Source organism: Pseudophryne corroboree, chromosome 8 (genome assembly GCF_028390025.1).
Source record: "Pseudophryne corroboree isolate aPseCor3 chromosome 8, aPseCor3.hap2, whole genome shotgun sequence".
In the NCBI taxonomy this organism is placed as follows: domain Eukaryota; kingdom Metazoa; phylum Chordata; class Amphibia; order Anura; family Myobatrachidae; genus Pseudophryne; species Pseudophryne corroboree.
In genome coordinates, this window is record NC_086451.1 from 23,782,913 (window position 1) to 23,808,047 (window position 25,135).

Below are 25,135 nucleotides of genomic sequence, written 5' to 3' on the forward strand. Positions count from 1 at the left end.
CATTTATCTGGCACTGGGGGCATTTATCTGGCACTGTGGGGGCATTTATCTGGCACTGTGGGGGCATTTATCTGGCACTGTAGGGACATTTATCTGGCACTGTGGGGTCATATCTGGCACTGTGGGGGCATTTATGTAGCACTGTGGGGTCATATCTGGCACTGTGGGGGCATTTATGTAGCACTGTGGGGTCATATCTGGCACTGTGGGGTCATTTATCTGGCACTGTGGGGGCATTTATCTGGCACTGTGGGGGGCATTTCTGTATCTGGCACGGTAGGGGCATTTATGTAGGGACATATCTGGCACTGTGTGGCCATTTATGTATCTGGCATTGCTGGGGGGCATGTCATGTGTTGCTGGCACTGCTGGGGGCATATCTGGCACTGTGGGGGCATTTATCTGGCACTGTGGGGTCATATCTGGCACTGTGGGGCATTTATCTGGCACTGTGGGGGCATTTATCTGGCACTGGGGGCATTTATCTGGCACTGGGGGCATTTATCTGGCACTGTGGGGGCATTTATCTGGCACTGTGGGGACATTTATCTGGCACTGTGGGGGCATTTATCTGGCACTGTGGGGACATTTATCTGGCACTGTGGGGTCATATCTGGCACAGTGGGGGCATTTATGTAGCACTGTGGGGTCATATCTGGCACTGTGGGGGCATTTATGTAGCACTGGGGTCATATCTGGCACTGTGGGGGCATTTATCTGGCACTGTGGGGACATTTATCTGGCACTGTGGGGACATTTATCTGGCACTGTGGGGGCATTTATGTAGCACTGTGGGGTCATTTATCTGGCACTCTGGGGGCATTTATCTGGCACTGTGGGGGCATTTCTGTATCTGGCACTGTAGGGGCATTTATGTAGGGACATATCTGGCACTGTGTGGCCATTTATGTATCTGGCACTGCTGGGGGCATATCTGGCACTGTGGGGGCATTTATCTGGCACTGTGGGGGCATTTATCTGGCACTGTGGGGGCATTTCTCTGGCACTGTGGGGGCATTTATCTGGCACTGTGGGGGCATTTATCTAGCACTGTGGGGGCTTTTCTGTATCTGGCACTGTAGGGGCATTTATGTATCTGGCATTGCTGGGGGGCATGTCATGTGTAGCTGGCACTGCTGGGGGGCATGTCATGTGTAGCTGGCACGGCTGGGGAGCATATCATGTAGTGTTCCCGCTAGGCGTCTGTGGCTAGGCAATGTGTCTAACGTGCTCTGCCTGGCGCAAAGTGTCTAACGTGCTCTGCCTGGCGCAAAGTGTCTAACGTGCTCTGCCTGGCGCAAAGTGTCTAACGTGCTCTGCCTGGCGCAAAGTGTCTAGGAGGTTCTACCTGGTGCAGTGTGTATTAACTGAACTACTGTGTGGTGTAATGCGAATTGCCACTATTATGTGGCCACGCACCTTCCCCACGAAGCAACGCCCCTAAATTTTTGCTGTCCACGCTTTACCATGTAGGTAGATGAGCACCAAGCATTACAGTATGTACATCATTTTGCCCTCCTAACTTAAAAATATGCCCTCCCTGCCCTAAAAAGTGAACACTATCGTGTAGCTGGCACTGCTGGGGGGCATATTGTGTGTAGCTGGCTCTGCTGGGGGGCATATCATGTCTATCTGGCACTGCACATTGTGTATCTGGCACTATACTGGAGACATTATGTGTATCTGACACTATACTGGAGACAGTGGGGTAAATTTACTAAGATTCGTATTTTCCCGTTTCAGGTCAAAGTTCAATCACGAATGACATCGAAAGTGTAAAACTGCAACTTTTTGAATTTATTACGACTAATTTACTAAGCTGTCGTATTCGGGTTTTTCTTTTGTTCCGATGTCGATGTCATTCGTGTTTTTTTTTTTTTTTTTTTTTACGGCAGTGATTAGCAAAACACTGCCGACTTTTTAAAAATGAATCTCGGCCGGATCTGTGTGATCCGTGCTGGGGTTCATTTTTTTATTTTTATTTTTTAAATTAAACAGTGTAAAATAAAATAAAAAATTGCGTGGGGTCCCCCCTCCTAAGCATAACCAGCCTCGGGCTCTTTGAGCCGATCCTGGTTGCAGAAATATGGGGGGGGAAATGACAGGGGTTCCCCCATATTTAAGCAACCAGCATCGGGCTCTGCGCCTGGTCCTGGTTCCAAAAATACGAGGGACAAAAAGAGTAGGGGTCCCCCGTATTTTTAAAACCAGCACCGGGCTCCACTAGCTGGACAGATAATGCCACAGCCGGGGGTCACTTTTATATAGTGCCCTGCGGCCGTGGCATCAAAAATCCAACTAGTCACCCCTGGCCGGGGTACCCTGGGGGAGTGGGGACCCCTTCAATCAAGGGGTCCCCCCCCAGCCACCCAAGGGCCAGGGGTGAAGCCCGAGGCTGTCCCCCCCATCCAATTGGCTGCGGATGGGGGGCTGATAGCCTTTTTTGAAAATGAAAAGATATTGTTTTTAGTAGCAGTACTACAAGGCCCAGCAAGCCTCCCCCGCATGCTGGTACTTGGAGAACCACAAGTACCAGCATGCGGCGGAAAAACGGGCCCGCTGGTACCTGTAGTACTATTACTAAAAAAAATACCCAAAAAAAGACAAGACACACACACCTTGAAAGTAAAGATTTATTACATACATGCTCACAAACATACATACATACAGTGGCGTCACAAGGCGGGTGCGGGGGGTGCGGCCCGCACCCGGGTGTGACACCAAATGTCAGCTCCTCCGTAGTGACAGGAGCCAGGTGCTGCAGTGTGAAATTCCGCTACAGCACCCGGCTCCTGTCATAGCAGAGGAGCCGACAGCACACTGAGACCGTCTCTGGGGGAAGCCCAGTATCTCCGGAGATGCTGGGCACGCCCCCAGAGTGACGATACCATTATCCCCGCGAAGCCACGCCCCCTAGCTGTAAGGCCACGCCCCTTTTTGCCGCGATCGCGGCAGTACATCAGGGGCGCGCACCGGGTGTCACCACACCTGGTGACGCCTCTGCATACATACATACTTACCTTATGTTCACACGCAGGTCGGTCCTCTTCTCCAGTAGAGTCCAAGGGGTACCTGTTGAATAAATTCTACTCACCAGATCCAGGGTCCCAGGGGCAACCATTTGTAATCCAGGTACTTGAATAAAAAAACAAAACGGATACCCGAGCCACGAACTGAAAGGGGCCCCATGTTTTCACATGGGACTCCTTTCCCCGAATGCCAGAAACCCACTCTGACTTCTGTCTAAGTGGGTTTCTTCAGCCAATCAGGGAGCGCCACGTTGTAGCACTCTCCTGATCGGCTGTGTGCTCCTGTACTGAGTGACAGGCGGCACACGGCAGTGTTACAATGTAGCGCCTATGCGCTCCATTGTAACCAATGGTGGGAACTTTCTGCTCAGCGGTGACGTCACTTTAGGTCAACCGCAGGGCAGAAAGTTCCCACCATTGGTTACAATGGAGCGCATAGGCGCTACATTGTAACACTGCCGTGTGCCGCCTGTCACTCAGTACAGGAGCACACAGCCGATCAGGAGAGTGCTACAACGTGGCGCTCCCTGATTGGCTGAAGAAACCCACTTAGACAGAAGTCAGAGTGGGTTTCTGGCATTCGGGGAAAGGAGTCCCATGTGAAAACATGGGGCCCCTTTCAGTTCGTGGCTCGGGTATCCGTTTTGTTATTTTATTCAAGTACCTGGATTACAAATGGTTGCCCCGAGGACCCTGGATCTGGTGAGTAGAATTTATTCAACAGGTACCCCTTGGATTCTACTGGAGAAGAGGACCGACCTGCGTGTGAACATAAGGTAAGTATGTATGTATGTTTGTGTGCATGTATGTAATAAATCTTTACTTTCACGGTGTGTGTGTCTTGTCTTTTTTTGGGTATTTTTTAAGTAATAGTACTACAGGTACCAGCGGGCCCGTTTTTCCGCCGCATGCTGGTACTTGTGGTTCTCCAAGTACCAGCATGTGGGGGAGGCTTGCTGGGCCTTGTAGTACTGCCACTAAAAACAATATCTTGTCATTTTCAAAAAAGGCTATCAGCCCCCCATCCGCAGCCAATTGGATGGGGGGGGGACAGCCTCGGGCTTCACCCCTGGCCCTTGGGTGGCTGGGGGGGGGGACCCCTTGATTGAAGGGGTCCCCACTCCCCCAGGGTACCCCGGCCAGGGGTGACTAGTTGGATTTTTGATGCCACGGCCGCAGGGCACTATATAAAAGTGACCCCCGGCTGTGGCATTATCTGTCCAGCTAGTGGAGCCCGGTGCTGGTTTTAAAAATACGGGGGACCCCTACTCTTTTTGTCCCCCGTATTTTTGGAACCAGGACCAGGCGCAGAGCCCGATGCTGGTTGCTTAAATATGGGGGAACCCCTGTCAATTTTTTCCACATATTTCTGCAACCAGGATCGGCTCAAAGAGCCCGAGGCTGGTTATGCTTAGGAGGGGGGACCCCACGCAATTTTTTTTTAAGAAAATAACCACTTTCCCACCCCTTCCCACTGATATACATGCACGGATCTCATGGATCCCTGCATGCCTATACAATGACGGATTAAAAAAGCAGGTCTGTTTTTTTTTTAGCACTTTTTTACGAGTTGTAATTTTTCACGGCAGTGTTTTTTTTTTTTTGCTTTGCACTTCTTAGTAAATTACCGAGATTCATAGTTAAACAGCCGCGTTTTGACCGATGGTGTATTCATTCGTAATTTTTTTGTTGGACTTCCAAAAAATTACGAATGCCCTCATCACTGCCGTGATTATTGCTTAGTAAATTACCGAGATGACACTTTGATGAAAAAACGGCATCTCGGTCAAAATCGGGACCTTAGTAAATCTACCCCATTGTGTGTAAGGAACACTACTGTGGCTGTTATGTGTAAGGCTGCTTATTGTGTGCATAGAGGGGGTGTGAAAATATATTTATTTATAGTCTAATAATATGACGTTATGAGGCCACGCCCACTTTCCCTGGAGCGCGCGCGCGTGGGGGGGGGGGGGGGGCGCTTTTACATGTTTTCGCTCAGGGTGCTAGTAGGCCTGGAGCCAGCCCTGCACTCACCCCTCAGATCACTCACCTCCTGATTGTTGCATCTGAATAAATAGCACGGAACTACCTGACATGGACATTTCAACAACCATTCATTTTACCAACAAATGCTTGTATCTGTATTTTTGTAATTTGTTTTTTTATGCAGAGCTGCACCAATGCAATTTTACCTACAAACACTACATGATCTCCCAGAGCCGCCCCTTCCATTCACTGTGAACGGGAGCCGTGTCGCCTCGACACGGCTTCCGTTTACACTACACAGCTTACCAGGTTGAACACGTGTTCAACCCGGCAAGCTACCCGAGTAGGATTCCCGGATCACTTGATCCGGGAATTTGCAGGGGGGGCCGTTTCCACTAGGGAAAAACACGGGTAAATGCGCGCCCCCGCGCATTTACCATTGTTTTTAGAGCTAGTGGAAAAGGGGTATAAATCTACACCCATTGAGCCTACACTGCTTTTCTCACCTGCATTTCTGCAATTCCTCTGCTCTGATTCCCTTACAGCCTCCACTCCTAGATCCAGTTTCCCTCAATCTATTTACCTACTTTACACTATGTCAAGGTTTTCTTCTACTCCACCCATCACTCAATGTCTACCTAATCATCAGGGCCGGTTCTAGGCCTTTTTGCGGCCCGGGTGGGAAATAGGGGCGTGGCTTTATACAGGGGGCGTTGTCAGCTACGCCCCCTGTATAGTAGTAGCGCCGCTGAAATGCTGTGCGGTGCGCGATGACGTCATCGCGCATCGCACAGTAAAGGTCTTCTCCACGAAGGGAAACTACACGCTACAGCGGGCAGCGGCTGCGGGACAGAGCGGGCAGCGGGGGGCACAGCAGTAGCGGATCTTGCCATGGTGCGGAGCCCTCTGGATGGCGCCGGCGCCCTCCGGAAGGCGGCGCCCCGGGCAAAAGTCCTGCTTGCCCGTGGCAAGAGCCACTACTCCTAATCATGTATCATTATCCTTCCCCCCTAGTCTCCTACACCTCCTCCTCTCTCCCCTCTATCCCTCTGTTTCCTTCCCCCTCCTTTCCTGTTACCCCACATTCATTCACCTCAGCCCCATGATCCTGCTACTACACGACTCAGTCCTGCCCCCTCCCTCCCCTGTTATCTCCCCACACCCTCATTTACATCACACTGACCTCCCTCCCTGCCCACCTCCTGCAGTTTCCCCTCCTAGCTCAGGCACCCGCACCATCACTACTCTCTCATCATCCCTGCCCTCAAAGTTACTCACCTCATCGCTACAGCAACCCTGATAATCTCATTCACATCTCTCCCACAAACTCATACCCCCTATCCTGTGCCCTCTGGGATGCTAGATCTGTTTGTAACAAACTGGTCCCCACTCATGACCTTTTCATTTCCGACTCCCTGCACCTACTAGCCATTACAGAAACTTGGATTACGCCCTCTGACACTACTTCTCCTGCTGCTCTCTCTGCTGGGGGCCTCACATTCACACACACACCCCGACCTGGGGGTCGCCATGGGGGTGGTGTTGGGGTCCCTTTACCTTCTAGTTACTCCTACCAACTCATACCACCAGAACCGTCCCTTACATTCCCTACATTTGAGGTCCATGCCATATGCCTCTTCCAACCAGTCCATCTTAGAGTAGCTGTCATTTACCACCCCCCTGGCACTGCCTCCAAATTCATCGACAACTTTGCTTCCTGGCTTCCTCACTTCTTCTCTTCTGACATTCCCTCCATTATCCTAGGTGATTTCAACATCCCTATTGACATCCCCACACAATCCCCTGCCTCTAAACTCCTTAACCTCACCTCTTCACTTGGTCTCTTCCAGTGGACCTCCTCACCCTCCCATGTGAATGGGAGCTCACTGGATCTGGTCTTCACTCACCGCTGTGATACAGGTTGAGTATCCCTTATCCAAAATGCTTGGGACCTGAGGTATTTTGGATACCAGATTTTTCCTTATTTTGGAATAATTGCATACCATAATGAGATATCATGGTGATGGGACCTAAGTCTAAGCACAGAATGCATTTATGTTTCATATACACCTTATAAACACAGCCTGAAGTCAATTTTAGCCAATATTTTTTATAACTTTGTGCATTAAACAAAGTGTGTGTACATTCACACAATTTATTTATGTTTCATATACACCTTATATACACAGCCTGAAGGTCATTTAATACAATATTTTTAATAACTTTGTCTATTAAACAAAGTTTGTGTACATTGAGCCATCAAAAAACAAAGGTTTCACTATTTCACTCTCACTCAAAAAAGTCCGTATTTCGGAATATTCCGTATTTCGGAATATTTGGATATGGGATACTCAACCTGTATTTCTGATTTCTCCAATTACCCATTTCCCCTCTCTGACCACCACCTGCTCTCCTTTAAACTATCTCTCTCGACTTCCCCATCTCTACCTCCTTAGGCTACCATCACTAAGCGTAACATTGAGGCTATTGACACCACATTCCTTTCCTCCCTGTTTGACTCACTTCTCTCTCCTCTCTCTCATGCCCTGAACAAGCCACTTCCCTAAACAATGCATCCCTTTCTTCTGCTTTTGACTCTGTTGCTCCACCAACCACTATTCCCCCTTGCAAATTAACACCTCCAACCCTGGCACACCAAATGTACCAGATATCTGCAAAAATGCTCACGTACTGCTGAGCGACACTGGAGGAAATCACGCTCTAAGGCAGACTTCCTCCATTTCAAACATCTTCTCATCCTTCAGTGCTGCCCTTTCCCTCGCTAAACAGTCATTCTTCAAGAACCTCATCTCCTCCCAGTCTTCCAGCCCCCGGTGCCTTTGTCACTCTCAACTCAGTCCTCTGCCCACCTCCACTTTGTCTCCCCTCCTCACTCTCTGCTCTTGACTTTGCCACCTACTTCACATCCAAAATTGAGTCCATACGTTAGGACATCACATCACACCAGACCATCAGCAACCAATCTCCTCCCATCCCTTACCACCCCTCCCCATCCCTTTCACCAACTCTGACATATTTCTCCCATGCATCTGGTAAGGAAGTCATGGCCCTCATTCATTCCTCTCCCCTTACCACCTCCCCACTTGACCCTATCCCCTCCCACCTCCTCCGCTACCTATCCTGCCTGTTCCCATCTTTCCCACCTGCTCAATCTCTCCCTCTCATCAGGCACTGTCCCCTCTGCCTTCAAGCATGCAATCATTTCTCCTATTCTTAAAAACCTACCCTTGATCCAAATACTCTCTCCAACTACCAACCCATCTCTCTTCTCCCTTTTGCCTCCAAACTCCTTGAGCGTATTGTCTACAACCGCCTTACTTCCTTCCTTTCCTCACACTCACTACTTGACCCATTCCAGTCTGGCTTCTGTCCTCTCCGTTCCACTGAAACTGCCCTTACAAAAGTCTGCAATGACCTCCATGATGTAAAATCTAAGGGCCACTACTCTCTACTTATTCTTCTTGATCTCTCTGCTGCTTTTGACACTGTGGACCACCCTCTCCTACTGCAAATCCTTCACTCCATTGGTCTGCGTGATACTGCCCTCTCTTGGCTGTCTTCCTACCTCTCTGACCGTTCATTCTCTGTCTCCTCTCATGACTCCATCTCCCTCTCACTTCCACTAACTGTTGGTGTACCTCAAGGTTCTGTCCTTGGTCCTCTTCTTTTCTCTCTCTATACATCCTCACTAGGTAAGCTGATTAGTTCTTTTAATTTCCAAAATCATCTCTATGCTGATGACACTCAAATCTATCTTTCCTCTCCGGACCTCTCCCCTGCTCTCCTCACTCGTATCTCCAACTGTCTCTCCGCTATCTCTATTTGGATGTCCAAGTGCTTTCTTAAACTTAACATGTCTAAGACCGAACTGATTATCTTCCCTCCCTCCCGCATAACCTCTCCTCCTACAATCTCATTATCTATTGATGGCACTACTATCTCCTCTAGCCCCCAAGTGCGCTGTCTTGGAGTAATCCTTCCCTCCTCCCTCTCCTTCACACCACACATTCAGCACATCTCAAAAACCTGTCATTTTCATCTAAAAAATATTTCCAGGATCAGACCCTTTTTGACCCAGGATGCTACTAAGACCCTTATTCACTCACTGGTCATCTCCAGACTGGACTACTGTAATCTCCTCCTGACTGGCATTCCTGACAAACACCTCTCTCCACTCCAATCTATCCTCAATGCTGCTGCCTGGCTAATTTTCCTCACCAAACGCACTACGTCCACCTCTCCTCTCTTACAAGACCTTCACTGGCTCCACTTCTCTTTCAGAATCCATTTCAAGCTTCTAACACTCACAAAGCACTCACCCACTCCTCTCCCATCTACATCTCTGACCTTATCTCCCTTTACACTCCCACCCGTCCTCTTCGCTCTGCTAATGCACGCCGACTCTCCTGTCTACGGATCACTTCCTCCCACTCCTACCTCCAAGATTTTTCACGTGCTGCACCATTTCTCTGGAATTCCCTACCTCTCGCCCTCAGACTCTCCACCTCTCTACAAAACTTCAAACGGGCTCTCAAGACCCACTTCTTCACCAAACCCAGCCAAATCTCATCCTAACCCTCTGTTCCATGCTCTCTATGTACCCCATCTGTCTCACCCCTGTCTGTCTACCCCTCCCCTTTAGAATGTAAGCTCTCACGAGCAGGGCCCTCTTCCCTCATGTGCTTACCCTTCTCTTACTTTAATAATCTTCAACTGCACCACATCCAGCAGTCTTCTGCCACCTGATACTTATTCCAGTGTCATCTGCTGATGCAACTATGTTTATTTACCCTGTACTTGTCCTATATTGTCATCAACTGTAAGTTGCTGTTTTCCTGTTTTGATGATTTGTTTATGTATTCTGTAATTGGGTGCTGCAGAACCCTTGTGGCGCAATTTAAAGAAAGGAGAATAATAATAATAAATGATAAGTAGAATTTGATTGGTTGTTATGGGCAACATCTCCACTATAAACCAGCATTCAGTAAATATACCCCATCTGTCTGGTGGTAGTGTCAAAGAGGGCGGAGGCTTCACCCAATCTGGAGTCACCATTCCTGCGCAGGTACACACAATGATGAATTCCAGGTAAGCTGATGACTGCCTCTGATCTCCAGTCCCTGGGAATGTCCCTATTTTTTCAGTAGTGACCACCTGCTCAGTATGTTTACTTTTCCTGCATTTATATGGGGATTACAGTTCTCTAAGGTCTGCACAGGTAGTGTCACTGGCATAGCTACAATGTGTGCAGTGCCCACAGGGGCCTGGGACAAGGGGGCCCCTCACCTACCGCCCTGCACTCTCAAAGATCAGGCATCAGAGGCTGGACTATGGGTGGACTTGTGTCATTGTTCCGTTGCCTCCGCCCACTTCTCCAGGTATCCATGAGAGAGGGCTACCATAGGCTCTGTTCTGCACTGTGGCATTCATATATGTATGATCTGGAAGACTCTGAGTGCCACTGCTTGTTTATACCAAGGCTGTGACTGTCTTTACCCAGAGGGCACCAGAGTATGACTGTTTCCTCATTGGAGTGCCGGGCTAATTGTATATATTATACATTGTTTGCATACCTCCAGTCCCAACCATTACAACAGTCCTGCAACTGAAATTGGGCCATGGGAGATCAAGGGGGCACTCTGTCAGTGGATAATGGATGATGGTAATGTGCCTGAATTTTTTCCTGTGTGGGGCAATGTGTGTGTTTTTTTTTTCCGGTGTGGGTGCAATGTGTTTGATTTTTTTTACCTGTGGGGGCAATGTGTTTGAAATTTTTCCTGTGGTGGCAATGTGTTTAATACACAGGGGATGGGTGAATAATGGAGTGAGCTTAATAGTCATTATTTTACAGTGGGGGGAGGAGGGGGAGGGCAGCTTGCTTGACTGCAGATATTTCCATTTCCTGGAAAAAGATTCCTTAGCTTTCAGTGAGATAAAAAAAATAGAGTCTCACCTTTTTGAAGTACTGGGGCCCAGCTGCTGAAAGGCTGATATCTCTGGTTCTGGGCATATTAGAGAGAAGTTGCCAGTGTCCACCGGAAGGAGAAAGTCCCAGCTTTTGGAGTATAACCTCAGAAAAACTCTGTCAGACAAAACCCGAGACATCTGGCTTGGAAGAGCAATCAACAGATTAGGAAGGGGATCACTGCTTTGAAGTCAGATATCTCCAGTTCCTCAGGGCCGATTTTCCAAAATCTGGTACCCCTGGAAAAAATAGGATTTTAATACTTACCGGTAAATCCTTTTCTCCTAGTCCGTAGAGGATGCTGGGGACTCCAAAAGGACCATGGGGTATAGACGGGATCCGCAGGAGACATGGGCACACTATAAGACTTTGAATGGGTGTGAACTGGCTCCTCCCTCTATGCCCCTCCTCCAGACCTCAGTTATAGGAACTGTGCCCAGGGAGACAGACATTTCGAGGAAAGGATTTTTGTTACACTAAGGGTGAGACACATACCAGCTCACACCACAAACATACCGTACACTGGATTAGCAGGAATATCAGACAACAGTATGAACGAAAAACAGCAACAAGCTGAACATAACCGAATACACGACTTTTGTGTAACCAAAAGCATCAACTAACAATACACTGCAAGCAACAGTCCGCACTGGGATGGGCGCCCAGCATCCTCTACGGACTAGGAGAAAAGGATTTACCGGTAGGTATTAAAATCCTATTTTCTCTTACGTCCTAGAGGATGCTGGGGACTCCAAAAGGACCATGGGGTCTATACCAAAGCTCCAGACCGGGCGGGAGAGTGCGGACGACTCTGCAGCACCGATTGAGCAAACATGAGGTCCTCATCAGCCAGGGTATCAAACTTGTAGAACTTAGCAAAAGTGTTTGAACCCGACCACGTAGCTACTCGACAGCCGCCCAAGATGAGCCCACCTTCCTGGTAGTATGGGCCTTCACTGATTTTGGCAAAGGCAATCCAGCCGTAGAATGAGCATGCTGAATCGTATTACAAATCCAGCGTGCAATAGTCTGCTTGGAAGCAGGATTTCCAATCTTGTTGGAAGCATACAGGACAAACAGGGCTTCTGTTTTCCTAACACGAGCCGTTCTGGCGACATAAATCTTCAAAGCTCTTACGACATTGAGAGATTTTGGCACCACCATGGCATCCGTAGCCACAGGCACCATGATAGGTTGATTTATGTGAAACGAAGAAACCATCTTCGGCAGAAACTGTTGACGATTCCGCAATTCCGCCCTATCCACATGGAAAATCAAATATGGGCTCTTGTGAGACAAAGCCGCCAATTCCGACACCCGTCTGGCAAACGCCAAGGTCAAAAGCATGACCACTTTCCAAGTGAGAAATTTCAACTCAACCTTTCGCAAAGGTTCAAACCAGTGAGACATAAGAAATTGTAACACCACTTCAAGATCCCACGGTGCCATGGATGGATATGCAGCACTCCCTTCATGAAAGTCTGAACCTCAGGAAGGGCGGCCAATTCTTTTTGAAAGAAAATAGATAAAGCCGAAATCTGCAATTTGATGGAACACAATTTCAGGCCTGCATCCACGCCTGCCTGCAAAAAATGAAGGAAACGACCCAGCTGAAACTCCTCCGCAGGAGCCTTCTTGGCTTCACACCACGACACATTTTCTCCAAATACGGTGATAGTGCTTCGCCGTGACCTCCTTTCTAGCCTTAAGGAGGGTAGGGATGACTTCCCCGGGAATACCCTTTCGAGCTAGGATTTGGCGTTCAACCTCCACGCCATCAAACGCAGCCGCGGTAAGTCTTGAAATACGCATGGCCCCTGCAGTAACAGATCCTCTCTGAGAGGAAGCGGCCAAGGATCTTCTATGAGTAATTCCTGAAGATCCGGATACCAGGCCCTCCGTGGCCAATCTGGAACGACGAGTACCGCCTGAACACTTGTTCGTCTTACGAACCTCAACACTTTTGGAATGAGAGGAAGTGGAGGGAACACATATACCGACTGAAACACCCACGGAGTTACCAGGGCGTCCACTGCACTGGCTTGGGGGTCCCTTGACCTGGAACAATACCTCGGAAGCATCTTGTTGAGACGAGACGCCATCATGTCTATTTGAGGAATTCCCCAACGCCTTGTCACTTCTGCAAATACCTCTTGATGAAGGGCCCACTCTCCTGAATGGAGATTGTGTCTGCTGAGGAAGTCTGCTTCCCAGATGTCCACGCCTGGAAGGAAGACTGCTGACAGAGCGCTCACGTGTTTTTCCGCCCAGCGGAGAACTTTTGTGGCCTCCACCATCGCCGCTCTGCTCTTTGTTCCGCCCTGGCGGTTTACGTACGCCACCGCTGCTACGTTGTCCGACTGAATCAGGACAGGTAGACCTCGAAGCAGGTGTTCCGCTTGCAGAAGGCCGTTGTAAATGGCTCTTAACTCCAGAACGTTTATGTGGAGACAAGTTTCCTGGCTTGACCATTTTCCCTGGAAACTTCTTCCTTGAGTGACTGCACCCCAGCCTCGGAGACTTGCATTGCATCCGTGGTCAGCAGGACCCAATCCTGGATCCCGAACCTGCGTCCCTCTAGAAGGTGAGAACTTTGCAGCCACCACAGAAGAGAAATTCTGGTCCTGGAAGATAGACTTATTTTCCGGTGCATGTGCAAGTGAGACATTTGTCCAGCAGGTCCCACTGAAACACCCGGGCATGAAACCTGCCAAACGGAATGGCTTCGTAGGCCGCAACCATCTTCCCTAGCACTCGAGTGCATTGATGAATCGACACTCTTGCCGGTTTCAGAATCTCCTTGACCATGCAATGGATTTCCAGAGCTCTGGAAAACTCTCTGCAGTTCCGTGTCTAGGATCATGCCCAAGAAGGGCAGCTGAGTTGTCGGGATGAACTGAGACTTTGGCAAATTTAGAATCCAACCGTGATGTTGCAGAACCGTCAGGGAGAGTTCCACATTTCTTAGCAACTGCTCCTTCGATCTCGCATTTATCAGGAGATCGTCCAAGTACGGGATAATTGTGACACCCTGCTTGCGTAGGAGTACAATCATTTCCGCCATCACTTTGGTGAAGACCCTCGGGGCCGTGGAAAGCCCAAACGGCAATGTCTGAAATTGGTAATGACAATCCTGCACCGCAAATCTCAGGAAAGCCTGATGTGGAGGATATATCGGGACGTGTAAGTAGGCATCTTTTATGTCGACTGACGCCATAAAATCCCCCCCTTCTAGACTGGAGATCACTGCTCAAAGAGATTCCATCTTGAACTTGAAAGTTTTTAAATACAGATTGAGGGATTTTAAGTTCAGGATCGGTCTGACCGAGCCGTCCAGCTTTGGCACAACAAAGAGGCTCGAATAAAACCCTTCTCCCCGTTGAGACGGGGGTACCGGGACAATGACACTCTGGAGTCACACTTTTGTATCGCAGCACTCACTACTTCCCTTTCTGGGATCGAAACTGGCAAGGCTGATTTGAAAAATCAGTGGGGGGGGGGGGGGGGGGGCACCTCCTGAAACTCCAGTTTGTACCCTTGGGACACTATGTCTAACACCCAAGGATCTAGGCCCGAGTGAAACCAGACCTGACTGAAGAGGCGGAGACGCGCCCCCACCGACCCGGACTCCCGCAGGGGAGCCCCAGCGTCATGCGGTGGACTTGGTAGAGGGCGGGGACGACTTTTGGTCCTGGGAGCCTGACACAGCAGGCAACCTTTTTCCCCTTCCTCTGCCTTTCGACGCAAGGAAGGACAGGCCCCTTCCTTTTTTTGTATTCATTAGGCCGAAAGGACTGCATCTGATAATGGGGTGCCTTTTTCTGTTGTGCTGGAACATAAGGAAGAAAAGATGACTTACTCGCTGTAGCGGTAGACACCAGGTCAGCGAGGCCGTCACCAAACAAGACACTACCTTTATAAGGGAGAGCTTCCATAGCTTTCTTGGAGTCGGCATCAGCATTCCATCGATGAATCCACAGCGCTCTCCTGGCCGAGACTGCCATGGCATTGGCCCTTGATCCCAAGAGGCCAATATCCCGCGCCGCATCCTTTAGGTAATCTGCAGCGTCCCTGATATAACCGAGAGTCAAAAGAATGTTATCCCTCTCCAGGGTATCCATGTCAGATGCCAAATTATCAGCCCACTTAGCAATAGCACTACTCACCCAAGCCGACGCCACGGCACGTCTGAGGAGGGCACCCGTAGTGACATAAATGGCCTTTAATGTCGTTTCCTGCTTACGATCCGCAGGATCCTTGAGGGCAGCAGTGTCGGGAGACGGAAGCGCCACCTTCTTGGACAGTCGTGATAGAGCCTTGTCCACATTGGGAGATGACTCCCACTTTTTCCTGTCGTCAGAGGGGAAAGGATATGCCATAAGAATTCTCTTGGGAATCTGCCATCTTTTATCAGGCGATTCCCAAGCCTTTTCACAAAGAGCGTTCAGTTCATGAGAGGGGGGAAACGTCACCTCAGGCTTCTTTCCCTTATACAAACAAACCCTTGTATCAGGAACAGCAGGCACTTCAGAAATAATAAGAATTTACTTACCGATAATTCTATTTCTCATAGTCCGTAGTGGATGCTGGGAACTCCGTAAGGACCATGGGGAATAGCGGCTCCGCAGGAGACTGGGCACAAAAGTAAAGCTTTAGGACTACCTGGTGTGCACTGGCTCCTCCCCCTATGACCCTCCTCCAAGCCTCAGTTAGGATACTGTGCCCGGACGAGCGTACACAATAAGGAAGGATTTATGAATCCCGGGTAAGACTCATACCAGCCACACCGATCACACCGTACAACCTGTGATCTGAATCCAGTTAACAGCATGATAACAGAGGAGCCTCTGGAAAGATGGCTCACAACCACAATAACCCGATTTTTGTAACAATAACTATGTACAAGTATTGCAGACAATCCGCACTTGGGATGGGCGCCCAGCATCCACTACGGACTATGAGAAATAGAATTATCGGTAAGTAAATTCTTATTTTCTCTGACGTCCTAGTGGATGCTGGGAACTCCGTAAGGACCATGGGGATTATACCAAAGCTCCCAAACGGGCGGGAGAGTGCGGATGACTCTGCAGCACCTAATGAGAGAACTCCAGGTCCTCCTCAGCCAGGGTATCAAATTTGTAGAATTTAGCAAACGTGTTTGCCCCTGACCAAGTAGCTGCTCGAAAAAGTTGTAAAGCCGAGACCCCTCGGGCAGCCGCCCAAGATGAGCCCCTTTCCGTGTGGAATGGGCTTTTACAGATTTTGGCTGTGGCAGGCCTGCCACAGAATGTGCAAGCTGAATTGTGCTACAAATCCAACGAGCAATAGTCTGCTTAGAAGCAGGAGCACCCAGCTTGTTGGGTGCATACAGGATAAACAGCGAGTCAGATTTTCTGACTCCAGCCGTCCTGGAAACATATATTTTCAGGGCCCTGACTACGTCCAGCAACTTGGAGTCCTCCAAGTCCCTAGTAGCCGCAGGTACCACAATAGGCTGGTTCACGTGAAACGCTGAAAACACCTTAGGGAGAAATTGAGGATGAGTCCTCAATTCCGCCCTGTCTGGAAGATCAGATAAGGGCCTTTACAGGATAAAGCCCCCAATTCTGACACGCGCCTGGCCGAGGCCAGGGCCAACAACATGACCACTTTCCATGTGAGATATTTTAACTCCACAGACTCAAGTGGTTCAAACCAATGTGACTTTAGGAACCCCAAAACTACATTGAGATCCCAAGGTGCCACTGGAGGCACAAAAGGAGGCTGTATATGCAGTACCCCTTTTACAAAACGTCTGAACTTCAGGAACTGAAGTTAGTTCTTTCTGGAAGAAAATTGACAGGGCCGAAATTTGAACCTTAATGGACCCCAATTTTAGGCACATAGACACTCCTGTTTACAGGAAATGCAGGAATCGACCTAGTTGAAAATTCCTCCATCGGGGCCTTACTGGCCTCGCACCCCGCAACATATTTTTGCCAAATGCGGTGATAATGCTTTGCGGTTACATCCTTCCTGGCTTGATCAGGGTAGGGATGACTTCATCCGGAATGCCTTTTTCCTTCAGGATCCGGCGTTCAACCGCCCTGCCGTTAAACGCAGCCGCGGTAAGTCTCGGAATAGACAGGGTCCTTGCTGGAGCAGGTCCCTTCTTAGAGGTAGAGGCCACGGGTCCTCCGTGAGCATCTCTTGAAGTTCCGGGTACCAAGTCCTTCTTGGCCAATCCGGAGCCACGAGTATAGTTCTTACTCCCCTCCGTCTTATAATTCTCAGTACTTTTGGTATGAGAGGAAGAGGAGGGAACACATACACTGACTGGTACACCCACGGTGTTACCAGAGCGTCCACAGCTATTGCCTGAGGGTCCCTTGACCTGGCGCAATACCTGTCCAATTTTTTGTTTAGGCGGGACGCCATCATGTCCACCTTTGGTTTTTCCCAATGGTTTACAATCATGTGGAAGACTTCTGGGTGAAGTCCCCACTCTCCCGGGTGGAGGCCGTGCCTGCTGAGGAAGTCTGCTTCCCAGTTGTCCACTCCCGGAATGAATACTGCTGACAGTGCTATCCCATGATTTTCCGCCCAGCGAAGAATCCTTGCAGCTTCTGCCATTGACTGCTTCTTGTGCCGCCCTGTCTGTTTACATGGGTGACTGCCGTGATGTTGTCCGACTGGATCAACACCGGCTGACCTTGAAGCAGAGGTCTTGCTAAGCTGAGAGCATTGTAAATGGCCCTTAGCTCCAGGATATTTATGTGAAATGATGTCTCCAGGCTTGACCATAAGCCCTGGAAATTTTTTCCCTGTGTGACTGCTCCCCAGCCTCGCAGGCTGGCATCCGTGGTCACCAGGACCCAGTCCTGAATGCCGACTCTGCGGCCCTCTAGAAGATGAGCACTCTGCAACCACCACAGGAGGGACACCCTTGTCCTTGGTGACCGGGTTATCCGCTGATGCATCTTAAGATGCGACCCGGACCATTTGTCCAGCAGGTCCCACTGGAAAGTTCTTGCGTGGAATCTGCCGAATGGCTTTGCTTCGTAGGAAGCTACCATTTTTCCCAGAACCCTTGTGCATTGATGCACTGAGACTTGGCTCGGTTTTAGGAGGTTCCTGACTAGCTCGGATAACTCCCTGGCTCTCTCCTCCGGGAGAAACACCTTTTTCTGAACTGTGTCCAGAATCATCCCTAGGAACAGAAGACGAGTCGTCGGAACCAGCTGCGATTTTGGAATATTGAGAATCCAATCGTGCTGTCGCAACACTACCTGAGATAGTGCTACACCGACCTCCAACTGTTCCCAGGATCTTACCCTTATCAGGAGATCGTCCAAGTAAGGGATAACTAAAACTCCCTTCCTTCGAAGGAGTATCATCATTTCGGCCATTACCTTGGTAAAGGCCTGGGGTGCCGTGGACCATCCAAACGGCAGCGTCTGAAACTGATAGTGACAGTTCTGTACCACAAACCTGAGGTACCCTTGGTGAGAAGGGTAAATTTGGACATGAAGGTAAGTATCCTTGATGTCCAGAGACACCATGTAGTCCCCTTCTCTTGAATTTGAACCTCTGTATGTAAGTGTTCAAAGATTTTAGATTTAAAATCGGTCTCACCGAGCCGTCCGGCTTCGGTACCACAACAGTGTGGAGTAAAACCCCTTTCCCTGTTGCAGGAGGGGTACCTTAATTATCACCTGCTGGGAGTACAGCTTGTGAATGGTTTCCAACACTGCCTCCCTGTCTGCTTGTAAAGCCCCAGCGTCATGCTGAGGGCTTGGCAGAGGCGGGAGAGGGCTTCTGTTCCTGGGAACTGGCTGATTTCTGCAGCCGTTTCCCTCTCCCTCTGTCACGGGGCAGAAATGAGGAACCTTTTGCCCACGTGCCCTTATGGGAACGAAAGGACTGCGCCTGATAATACGGCGTCTTCTTATGTTGAGAGGCGACCTGGGGTAAAAACGTGGATTTCCCAGCTGTTGCCGTGGCCACCAGGTCTGAAAGACCGACCCCAAATAACTCCTCCCCTTTATAAGGCAATACTTCCATATGCCATTTGGAATCCACATCACCTGACCACTGTCGTGTCCATAACCCTCTTCTGGCAGAAATGGACAGCGCACTTACTCTTGATGCCAGTCGGCAAATATCCCGCTGTGCATCACCCATATATAGAAATGCATCTTTTAAATGCTCTACAGGCAATAATATACTGTCCCTATCTAGGGTATCAATATTTTCAGTCAGGGAATCCGACCACGCCAACCCAGCACTGCACATCCAGGCTGAGGCGATTGCTGGTCGCAGTATAACACCAGTATGTGTGTAAATACATTTTAGGATACCCTCCTGCTTTCTATCAGCAGGATCCTTAAGGGCGGCCATCTCAGGAGAGGGTAGAGCCCTTGTTTTGACAAGCGTGTGAGCGCTTTATCCCCCTTAGGGGGTGTTTCCCAACGCACCCTAACCTCTGGCGGGAAAGGATATATGCCAATAACTTTTTAGAAATTATCAGTTTTTTTATCGGGGGAAACCCACGCTTCATCACACACCTCATTTAATTTCTCAGATTCAGGAAAACTACAGGTAGTTTTTCCTCACTGAACATAATACCCCTATTGGTGGTACTCGTATTATCAGAAATGTGTAAAACATTTTCCATTGCCTCAATCATGTAACGTGTGGCCCTACTGGAAGTCATATTTGTCTCTTCACCGTCGACACTGGAGTCAGTATCCGTGTCGGCGTCTGTATTTGCCATCTGAGGTAACGGGCGCTTTAGAGCCCCTGACGGCCTATGAGACGTCTGGACAGGCACAAGCTGAGTAGCCGGCTGTCTCATGTCAATCACTGTCTTTTGTAAAGAGCTGACACTGTCATGTAATTCCTTCCAGCAGTTCATCCACTCAGGTGTCGACCCCCTGGGGGTGACATCCCTATTACAGGCAATTTGCTCCGCCTCCACATCATTTTCCTCCTCATACATGTCGACACAAACGTACCGACACACAGCACACACACAGGGAATGCTCTGATAGAGGACAGGACCCCACTAGCCCTTTGGGGAGACAGAGGGAGAGTTTGCCAGCACACACCAGAGCGCTATATATATACAGGGATAACCTTATATAAGTGTTTTTACCCTTATAGCTGCTGTATTGTTTATACTGCGCCTAATTAGTGCCCCCCTCTCTTTTTTAACCCTTTCTGTAGTGTAGTGACTGCAGGGGAGAGCCAGGGAGCTTCCCTCCAACGGAGCTGTGAGGGAAAATGGCGCCAGTGTGCTGAGGAGATAGGCTCCGCCCCTTTCTCGGCGGCCTTTTCTCCCATTTTTCAGTGTAATCTGGCAGGGGTTAAAATTCATCCATATAGCCCTGGGGGCTATATGTGATGTATTTTCGCCAGCCAAGGTGTTTTTATTGCTGCTCAGGGCGCCCCCCCCTAGCGCCCTGCACCCTCAGTGACCGAAGTGTGAAGTGTGCTGAGGAGCAATGGCGCACAGCTGCAGTGCTGTGCGCTACCTTGGTGAAGACAGGATGTCTTCTGCCGCCGATTTTCCGGACCTCTTCTTGCTTCTGGCTCTGTAAGGGGGCCGGCGGCGCGGCTCTGGGACCGGACTCCATGGCTGGGCCTGTGTTCGATCCCTCTGGAGCTAATGGTGTCCAGTAGCCTAAGAAGCCCAATCCACTCTGCACGCAGGTGAGTTCGCTTCTTCTCCCCTTAGTCCCTCGATGCAGTGAGCCTGTTGCCAGCAGGTCTCACTGAAAATAAAAAACCTAAAACTAAACTTTTCACTAAGCAGCTCAGGAGAGCCCCTAGTGTGCACCCTTCTCGTCGGGCACAGAAAATCTAACTGAGGCTTGGAGGAGGGTCATAGGGGGAGGAGCCAGTGCACACCAGGTAGTCCTAAAGCTTTACTTTTGTGCCCAGTCTCCTGCGGAGCCGCTATTCCCCATGGTCCTTACGGAGTTCCCAGCATCCACTAGGACGTCAGAGAAATGTAAAACATCTTTAATTGCCACAATCATGTACTGAATACTCTTCACCAATTTTGGATGCAAACTGGACTCACTATAGTCGACACTGGAGTCAGAACCTGTGTCGGTATCAGCTACTTGGGTACATGAACGCTTTTGTGACCCTGAGGTGGCCTGCACCTGGGATAAGGCGTATTCCATGGATTTTCTCCACGTTTGTGTCTGAGAATCAGATTTATCCAGCCTCTTAGACAATAACGCCACATTTGCATTCAATGTACTCAACATATTCACCCAATCAGCAGTCGGCGGTGCCGACAGAGTCACTCCCAAATCCTTCTCTGCGCCCCCAGTAACTTCCTCCGGGGAGGAGCACTCCCTCAGACATGTCGACACACCGTACCGACACATACACTCACACTGGCAATAGGGGACAGATCCACAGGGAAGCCTGTAGAGAGAACACAGAGGGAGTATGCCAGCTCACACCCCAGCACCCATATACTACTGACAAAATAATATATGATCACTGCGCTGTTAATATATAGCACCAATTTACTGTGCCCCCCCCCCCCCCCTTTTTGTTCCCTGTACTTGATCAGGAGAGTGGAGGTCTGGGCCAGCGTCTCTACAGCGGCTGTGAAGAGAGAAAATGGCGCTGGTAAGTTGTGAGGACCAAGCCACGCCCCCTTTCCGGCGCGCTGTAGTACCGCTCAATTTGAAATAATTATACTGGCGGGGGTCTAATATTTAGTGCCTAGGCACTTAAAATATGTGCTTTGCCAGTGCTAAAAGACCTCAGTAACTGCTGCCCAGGGCGCCCCCCCTGCGCCCTGCACCCTGCAAGTGCCATTGGTGTATGTGTGGGAGCATGGAGCGCAGCGCGACCGCCGCGCTGTACCTCCGTTACCGAAGTCTTCTGCTGTCACTGAAGTCTTCTTTCTTCTGAATACTCACCCGGCTTCTTTCTTCTGGCTTCTGTGAGGGGGGTGATGGCGCGGCTCCGGGAACAAGCAGCTAGGCGCACCAAGTGATCGAACCCTCTGGAGCTAATGGTGTCCAGTAGCCTAAGAAGCAGAGCCTTTAACTCAGAAGAAGTAGGTCTGACTTCTCTCCCCTCAGTCCCATGATGCAGGGAGCCTGTAGCAAGCAGGTCTCCCTGAAAATAAAAAACCTAACAAAAGTCTTTTTCCAGAGAAACTCAGTAGAGCTCCCCTAGTGTGTGTCCAGTCTCTCCTGGGCCCAGAATCTAACTGAGGTCTGGAGGAGGGGCATAGAGGGATGAGCCAGTTCACACCCATTCAAAGTCTTATAGTGTGCCCATGTCTCCTGCGGATCCCGTCTATACCCCATGGTTCTTTTGGAGTCCCCAGCATCCTCTAGGACGTAAGAGTAATTGGACCCTCAGCTATTATCCTAGGGCCCTTATATTTCTGTGGCAAATGCCCATTGAGCCCAGATGAAAAGACGGCCCTGATCAAAGCCAGCTATCATAATAAATGATACCATGTGACTGTGGGTTAGCACCCGGGGATCCTGGTCACTTAAAATCCTGCATCTATTATCGTTAGGTGCTCCCAGTCTTACTGTTCAGATGTTTAAGCTGTATGTGCCAGAAAAAAAAGTCATGTATTTGGATGGAATAGTAGTACACACGTCCATCTGCAGAACATGTATGTAGATTATCACTCACTGGCGTAGTTGTTCCCCGTAGCTGGACCTGCTATAGCCCTTTAGCCTTAGGATGCTAAGCTGCTGGCTATAGTGTTCTTACAAGGGCTGCTGCTTGTTCACCTGGCAACGGTTCGGCAGTGCAGCAAACAAAAGGTTCTGTAGAACTTCACCTGGAGGTTTGGAGACTTCCAGGGGACTTTCAGATAGTGCAGTTTTTAGGGGATACGGCACTGAAGTGACCAGATGGGGTACCTTGGCCCGGTTGCTCCTGATCTCCTGGCAGCGGTACAGCAGTGCAGTAGCACGGGTTGGATTCGATTTGCTGGCGCTTGGGATGCCGGCGGTCAGAATACTGACTGCGGCATCCGATGTTCAGAATCCCGACGGGGGAAAGTAAGTATACTTACCTCCCAACTCCAGCCCCTAACCCACCCTCCCCACAGCCTAAACCTAACCTCCTTCCCCCCCTCGGCTTACTGTGCCTGTGTCAGCATTCCGAATAGTGGGGGTCATTCCGAGTTGTTCGCTCGCAAGCTGCTTTTAGCAGCTTTGCACACGCTAAGCCGCCGCCTACTGGGAGTGAATCTTAGCATAGTAAAATTGCGAACGAAAGATTCTCAAAATTGCGATTACACACCTCTTAGCAGTTTCTGAGTAGCTCCAGACTTACTCGGCATCTGCGATCAGTTGTTGTCGTTCCTGGTTTGACGTCACAAACACACCCAGCGTTCGGCCAGACACTCCTCCGTTTCTCCAGCCACTCCCGCGTTTTTCCCAGAAACGGTAGCGTTTTTTCGCACACACCCATAAAACGGCCAGTTTCCGCCCAGAAACACCCACTTCCTGTCAATCACATTACGATCACCAGAACGAAGAAAAAACCGTGAGTAAAATACCTAACTGCATAGCAAATTTACTTGGCGCAGTCGCACTGCGGACATTGCGCATGCGCATTCGCGACTAATCGCTCCATTGCGAGAAAAAAATAACGAGCTAACAACTCGGAATGACCCCCAGTGTTGGGATTCCGGCGTCTTTATTTTGACAGGATCCCAGTAGCACAATTATGTGAAATTTCTTGCCACTGAAGAAAATACCCAGACTGCTTAGGTAGAAAGCATTCTACTGTCTGCCACACATTACAGAGAGCATCCTAATGACCACCAAACATTACAGATGGCATCCTACTGTCTGCCACACATTACAGAGAACATCCTAATGACAGCCAAACATTACAGATGTCATCCTACTGTCTGCCACACATTACAGAGAGCATCACAATCACCGCAAACATTACAGATGGCATCCTACTCTCTGCCACACATTACAGAGAGCATCCTAATGACCGCCAAACATTACAGATGTCATCCTACTGTCTGCCACACACTACAGAAAGCATCCTAATGACCGCCAAACATTACAGATGGCATCCTACTGTCTGCCACACATTACAGAGAGCATCCTAATGACCACCAAACATTACAGATGGCATCTTACTGTCTGCCATGTATTACAGAGAGCATCCCAGGAACCATTAAAATAAACAGATTGCTTAACATCCTAATGGCACCCACCATAGCACCCTAACCCCATGAGGCAGTAATGATACCACTGTGCCACCATGCTGCCCACAAATACCTCAATGTGCCGCTTACCTTTCTGTCCCCAGATGAAAAATATTTGTTTGTTTTTTAGAAAAAGTGAATATGTAATGCCAAACTAATCTTCTGAATGTGTTAATTCTATAATTACAGTCTCTAATGAAATGACAAAGCCATGCCAGTAACTGGTGGTTGTTAAAGGGTTAATGCTGACCGCATCCCATACAGTGCATCAGTGTTGCGCTGTACTTAGCCGACCGCTGACTCCTGTCCTAAATACTTTTTGTGCTGAAACGCATCCAGCTGGGCACTGAGAATGTGACATGTTTGCTTCTAAAATCTTCCAAGCATGTGTGAAAATAGCTGCCATGAAATGCTAGCTGTGGCCATATGGGATACCCATTGCTTTTAGTCCCGAGATTTATTTTAAATAGAAAATGTTTCGCTTTCTAATGTCTGCAAGAACACTCAGCAGTGTTATCGCATCAGTGCACACATTAGTGTCTCCTCAGTTACTAGTATAGGTTTCCCTTCCACAGGAATCATTATGTTATGTCGGCGCTCGACATACCGACGCCATGTTCCTGAAGTTTAAAATACCGACAGGGGTGAGTAAAGGGTGTTCTACCCTCTCCTCGCCCCTAACCCTCCCCCCCTTAGTGCCTAACCCTAACCATCCCCGGAGATGCCTAAACCTAACCCTACCTCCCCTGCAGCCTAAACCTAACCCTCCCTCTCCAGCAGCCTGACCCTAACCTCCCCTTGGGGTGCCTAACCCTAACCTCCCCTCTCATGCAGCCTAACCCTAACCTTCCCTCCACCTAGCTTAACCCTAATCCCCCCTCACCAGGTCCTAAACCTTACCTTGAAGCTATACTTACGATCTGG